Genomic DNA, 6469 nt, shown 5'->3' on the forward strand with positions numbered 1-6469 from the left:
TAACTCATTTTGCTTGCGAATGATGCAGTCCCAATATAAACCAAGTGCATTGGTCAATGGATAAGATCATATTAAGTACATGTAGGTTAAAATGGTTTTGATTTTCAGAAAAATAATCCGTGTTTGCCATAAATATTTAGATATTGATCAGAATATTGAAATATTAAAAACTTCTTCTTAAAAACTACTGGGTAGATTTACACCAAACTTCACAGGAATGATCCTTTGGTGGCTCCCTTTCAAAATTGCACAAAGAAATAAAATCTGTTTAGAACTGTGGTTGCCGAAAAGCAACCGAAAGGAAATTATTTAAAAATCATCTTCTCAGAAACTGTTAGCCGGATTTCAAAATTATTTTGTAAAAATGATCTCTAGGTGTCTTTCTAAATTGCTTAAGCGGTTGTATTTCGGTAAAAAAACATGGCCGCAAGGGGGCGGGACGTATTTTCCCTATATGGCTTTACTGTAAATTTCAAATATCTTTTTCTTCAAAACCACTTGGCAGCTTTACACTAAACTTCAAAGAAATGATCCTTGGGTAGCCACCTCTCAAAATTGCCCATAGAATTAAAATCCATTCAGAACTGTGGTTGCCATGGCAACCAAAAGGAAATCTTTAAACATCTTCTACTCAGAAACTGTTAGCCGGATTTCAGAACTATTTTTTAGAAATTATCTCTAGGTGACCCTCTACCAAAATTGCTTAAGCCGTTCTATTTCGGTAAAAATCATGGCCGCCAAGGGGCAGGACTTATTTTCCCACTATGGCTATACTGTAAATTTCAAAAATATTTTTCTTCAAAACCACTTGGCAGATTTACACTAAACTTCACAGAAATGATTCTTGGGTGGCCGCTCTCAAAACTGCCCAAAGAATTAAAATCCATTTCGAACTGTGATTGCCATGGCAACCAAAAGGTAAATCATTAAAAAAATTCTTCTCAGAAACTGTTAGCAGTGTTTCAAAAATATTTTGTAGAAATGTTTTCAAGGTGACCCTCTACCAAAATTGCTTAAGCCGTTCTATTTTGGTAAAAGCCATGCTGCCAGTGGGGCGGGACTTATTTTCCTTGTACGGCTATATTGTAAATTTCAAAAGTCTTCGTCTCTGAAACCTGAAGACCTAGAGCTTAATTTGAAATGTGGCATTGTCTAGTGGACTTTAACTAAGATTGTACAAGTTATGATTTCAGGGTCAATATTGGCCCCGCCCCGTGGTCCCTTGTATTTACATAGAGTTCTGTAGGAAAAACATAAAAAATGTTCAGCTCTGAAACTGAGAGGCAAACAGCTTAGATAGTTTGCATGTGGCATAGTCTAGTGGTCCTTTACTAAGATTGTTCAAATCATGACGCAGGGGCCAATTAAAGCCCCGCCCCGTGGTCATTTAATTCTTATATGAGTTACACAGGAAAAGATGCTTCAAAAATTATCTGATCATATTTCCTAGACTGATTAATTATAATTACCTGATGAACCAAAGTAATTAGGGGTCATTTGACTTTGACCGTGACCTACTGTCCTACATTCTTGTTTTTTAAGATACAGCCTTGAAATTTAGACGACATATACAGTTTTGAACACCGATCTTAAAACTGACTTTCAGTGACCATGACCAGTGACATACTGACCTAGTTGCTTAATATTTTAGCATCAGTTTAACAGTTGAAACATGTTCACACAGCTGGGGAAAGATTTCAATGCTAACTGATATTTGATTTTCTTACCTGACCTCTTACACTTGTTCAATGTAGCTCATATTACTCAGGTGAGCGATCCAGGGTCATTGTGACCCTTTTGTTTCCTAATTTAGAGTGGCCGTTTTTAAAATGGCTACCAAATTTAAAATTTATGATGTTAGATTATTTTGAGCCCACTTCACTTTTGAACAGTTCCTGAAAATTTAATGCTTGTTTCACCACTTGCATTATTTTGACAGTTGAGACTTTTTTTTTTCTGCCCAACTTTAACCTTATAATCGGAATCATTTTGCAACATAAAATCTGTGAAATCAAATTACCATGAAACAGCTAAAACGATCAATAAACAACTCAGACATGATATCAGTTTTTATTGAATAGATCTTCATTAGAAATATGTTTCAAATAATGATTAACGTAAACATACAAATATAATTTCCAAGATTAAGATTACCAAGAAAGTTTACGATTATGTAAAATCTATTGAAACGTTTCCCTTCTAGTTTTTCACTTCCGACCGTGTCATTTACTTTTAAATGTGTTAAATGTTTATTTATTAATGTGATCGTTGTAGGATTCAAATTTGACATAATATGAGGAAGCCGTAAAATCAGTTAACTATATGAAAATGCCGGCCAGTACCACTAAAGAAATATCTTAGTTGTCAGTGTGACCTTCAGTAGCTACATCAACATAAAATAACAATGTAACAAGGTAGTATAAATTATCATTTTCTGTCCGATTTGCAACGTAATTAATCATAGTGTACATACCACGCACAATATAAAACAAGCTATTGGTAACTTAACATTTTGTCCTACAACTTACTAATTTACATTCATTTTCAATATATCATTTACTTTTGAATCAAAATTAGTTGAGTATACCGATATTTTATCTGCTATTGTCTACTGGTCAATATTTATCAAAATAATTTTTCATCGGCTAGCCATCATAGATTTGATTTACAACCCCTATAAATTAACATTGACTCAACTTTAAATGCGAATATTGAGTAGTTTAAATGGAACCTCCATCTGAACAAACATTTTGTACAGAACGGTGAAATACTTAGTATTGTACACTTTGGAGCGCTTTCGTCAAAATAATTTATGAAATGTGTTAACAAACTTATCATATAGCGTTTATATGAACTAGAGTTAAATGGTGGTTAATCATATTTTGATCAAATATTGGATTTGGCCAGAAAAAAACAACAACAAATGATTATTTACACCTATTTGTTTTCACTGACTTAATGCGTGTTAGAATGTCACTGGCGGTATGTTATACATTTGACTCTCCTGTCCTGGGAGCAAAACTATAATACAGAGTTATTTTAGCAATCGTACAATCTTAATAAACATACTTACCTAAGAAATCATGAATTTAAGAACTATTGTATTAATTTTTTTTTCAAATATTTATGTTGATAAATAGTATTTAGCCGAAATTCATTAGAAATACAACTTTGTAAAATATTATCACGTCCCTTTACATATATTGGCTGCACAACCAAAATTGATTGGAAATATATGAATTCAGTAGCAACACACTTTATTCAAACTTGTCTTTTGGTTTGAGTTTCTTGAACTAAATGTCTCTCAAATGCAAGTGTAAAATAAGAAATGACATTTAAATCAAAAACAATAGTTTACTTTTTAAACATTTTGTTATTAAAGTGGAGTAATTACACAATTTCATAAAAAGTAATTAAACATTCATTTCTAACAAGGACCTCTCTCTATGAAATGGGTCCTTTTGTTCCTTAAATGAATCTGTAACAGAATATACTAAAAATGAAAAATGTAAACTGTCATTAAATGTTGCTCAAATGTAGTCGCATTTAACATCATAAACAGCTACTGGCCCAAATCTTCTGTTAGTACGTTCCACATTGGATTTTCAAAACCAATTTGCCTAGCTTCATCGGGTTGCCTGAAATAGAAACACATTTAATAGAATAGAAAAAATCTTGTGACACTAGATTATCCATCCAAGAAATTACATAGCATTTCCTCAAAAATATATTAAACTTGTAGATCAGAATTGAACAATTGAACTAGACCTAGAATACTATGACGTACATTTGTGTCAGAATTATGAAATCGCTCGAGCAGTGCAAGTATACACTTCAAAAGTATATATACCGAAAATGTATTCTCAGCAATGTAACACAAATATATATTTTTTCTTCTTCTAATTCAAAGAACAAAATATAAATTTGGCCAATATTCAAATCAATATCACAAGTTGCTACTTTTAAGACAACCATTTTGAACAAAGTAATACATGACAAAGTATCTAATATTGCACTAAATTGCAAAATGATATTCGTTTTGCTTTAGAATTTTTTAATTACTTAATTATTGCCATAAAAGGTTGGTGATCTTTCTTAAATAGATTAATAGAAGAAGTTTGCACGTGTTTGTTATATTTGCAAAATGTAAGATAATAGAACAATTTACAATTGAAATAAAAATTACTGTTCAGTAGTCAGGCTCAGCATAAAATACGTTCATGTGACAAGAGTGAAAAGGTCGTTGAAATGGATGCTTATATATGAGATTCTTAAGTCTGCATCCACACAACCCCGTGTGAAGTTTTCTCTCCTTTGGAGAAAATACAAAAAATATGGTATAACTTACTTGCTAAGGTCGTAGATAACATTTTTGCCGCTGCTGCGGAAATATGGTGCTCTCGCCAGAAAGTGCTTCAATGTTGAAAAGCGGTGCACAAGCATTGCCAAAAATTGTAATATCAAAATGAACCCAAAAAGGACTACGACGATAAAACCTAAAACAAAAATAATATTATAGCATTTTAGTATTCGATAATTTCCATTTCTGTAATAGTTACGCAAAAACAAGTGTTGAAGTTGATATTTAGTATCTTTATCAGGATGTTTAACCTATTAGGTGTTACATACATACATAGTACCAAAACTTAACACATGGAACATAACGTTTAATTCCAGAACAAATAAAGTTGTAAGTAATAATTAATAAGAGGGATCGACATAATATTTTTTTTTAAAAATTAATGATTCCTGCATTACAATTCCCAGTAAACGTTCGGAATTATATATCATTTTTGACAATAAAGTTACTGTGTGTGATCTTCATACGTAATGACGCAGTGTGAAACGCGATACCGGTCGAACGCGCGCATTATGTGCACGTCATAGATCTTACTTGATGTGTATATCACGTTAGACATTGATTTTTTGAAATAAGAAATTTGATGTTAAAAGTAGAAAATCAAAGGTAGCACAAAATTGAATATTAAATAAAATGGTGTTTGAGCAATTTTTGTTTTCAGTATCACATGAATGGAGTATTTATTTCTCACATGGTCTGGCATAAACTTTAAAACACATCCAGCATAACAGTAATGTCTTACCGACAGGATTGCTTCCAAACACACTCAGTAAATGTCCTTCAGCAGCCAAAGTGGAAATCAGTATCAACCACAAAATATTTGACAAAGCAAATATTACAAATTGGAATATGTCCGACCCTGGGTCATACTAAATCGAATTGTCTTAAAGCTAAATCGGCATTTTCGACCCTAACGGTACGCCATACAGCTGAATGCAATTGTACTTGAATCACAAGACCTTAACCAGACCTATACTTTTTGAAATCAAATTTACAATTCAGGGGCGTAGTTAGATCAAAATTGTAGCTAAGCCTTAAATGGGTACGGTTTGCCCCCACCCCACCCCCATGCTTACATTAAAGATGCAAAATGGTGCCTTTTGGTGTATATCTGGAATTATTTTTTATTTTTCAAAATGAAATGTAGGCCCGGGGGAGCTATTGTACATTATAGAAAGTACATCAGTGTTAAGGACGCAGCTGGGCAAAAATTGAAGTGTAAGCCATTATATATTCTAGATGGTTTGTGTACGGTGGCAAGAGGTTACACAGGTGATTTTTATACTAATATGTTCGCAGGTAATTAATAATATGTTTGCACGTTTTAGTATAAAAAAATCACCGCACATAAAGTTAAAGAAGAACACATCTGCACACGTATACCTTAGTGGGCAAGAACTTCGTGTAAGACTACACCAAATTTAAGCTTACCCTATATATGGTTCATCCCCATCCCCAACTTCACTATGTAGATACTTTAAATTATCTGGACTTAAATAATATATTCATATATTCTTTTCACTATAAATTATTTCAATGTTTAACTTTGTAATATTGTTTAAATTATATGGTATATTATACATACATATTTTACATCAATATCTTTGTATCTCCTGGATTGAGGTCCCCATGTCCCCACGTCCCCAGATCTTCAATTTAGGCTAAACATGAGTGAACATTATATTTAATTTCATTTTTAGTAACAGTTCCTGTGTTTCTGTATTTTAGGTTCCCAGGTTTCCAGGTCCCCATGTCCCCATCAAAGTAAAATGTTTCTGACTGTTTTCTCAGCTGCTCTACACACCACTCTCAGGTATTTGTATTCAATAGTATGATCCCCAGTACTGATAATTTGACATTATGACTTGTCTTTGTTATTACATGTTGTTGTATGTAAATTAATGTATTATTTAAGAATGTATATATATATATATATATGAATATCTGCAACATTTACTACAAAGGTTGTTATAAGGAAGAGAGGAAAAAATTGTTAGATAAGCAAAATCAAAATTTATATCGACAAAAATATTAATATAATGAATTTTTTTTTTTTTTTTTTTTTGTTGGATTTAACGTCGCACCGACACATGATAGGTCATATGGCGA

General features: G+C 32.4%; 1 long non-coding RNA gene across 1 annotated transcript; it reads right to left on the bottom strand.

The window, feature by feature from the left end:
- Positions 1–2056: 2056 nt before the first annotated feature.
- Positions 2057–5201, bottom strand: LOC128551319 (uncharacterized). Its single transcript, XR_008368754.1, has 3 exons — positions 5103–5201; positions 4349–4496; positions 2057–3638 (listed from the first exon to the last, which is right to left on the bottom strand). It is a non-coding gene; the product is annotated as an uncharacterized LOC128551319 (long non-coding RNA).
- Positions 5202–6469: the final 1268 nt, after the last annotated feature.

Source organism: Mercenaria mercenaria, chromosome 19 (assembly GCF_021730395.1).
Source record: "Mercenaria mercenaria strain notata chromosome 19, MADL_Memer_1, whole genome shotgun sequence".
NCBI classification, from domain to species: Eukaryota; Metazoa; Mollusca; class Bivalvia; order Venerida; family Veneridae; genus Mercenaria; species Mercenaria mercenaria.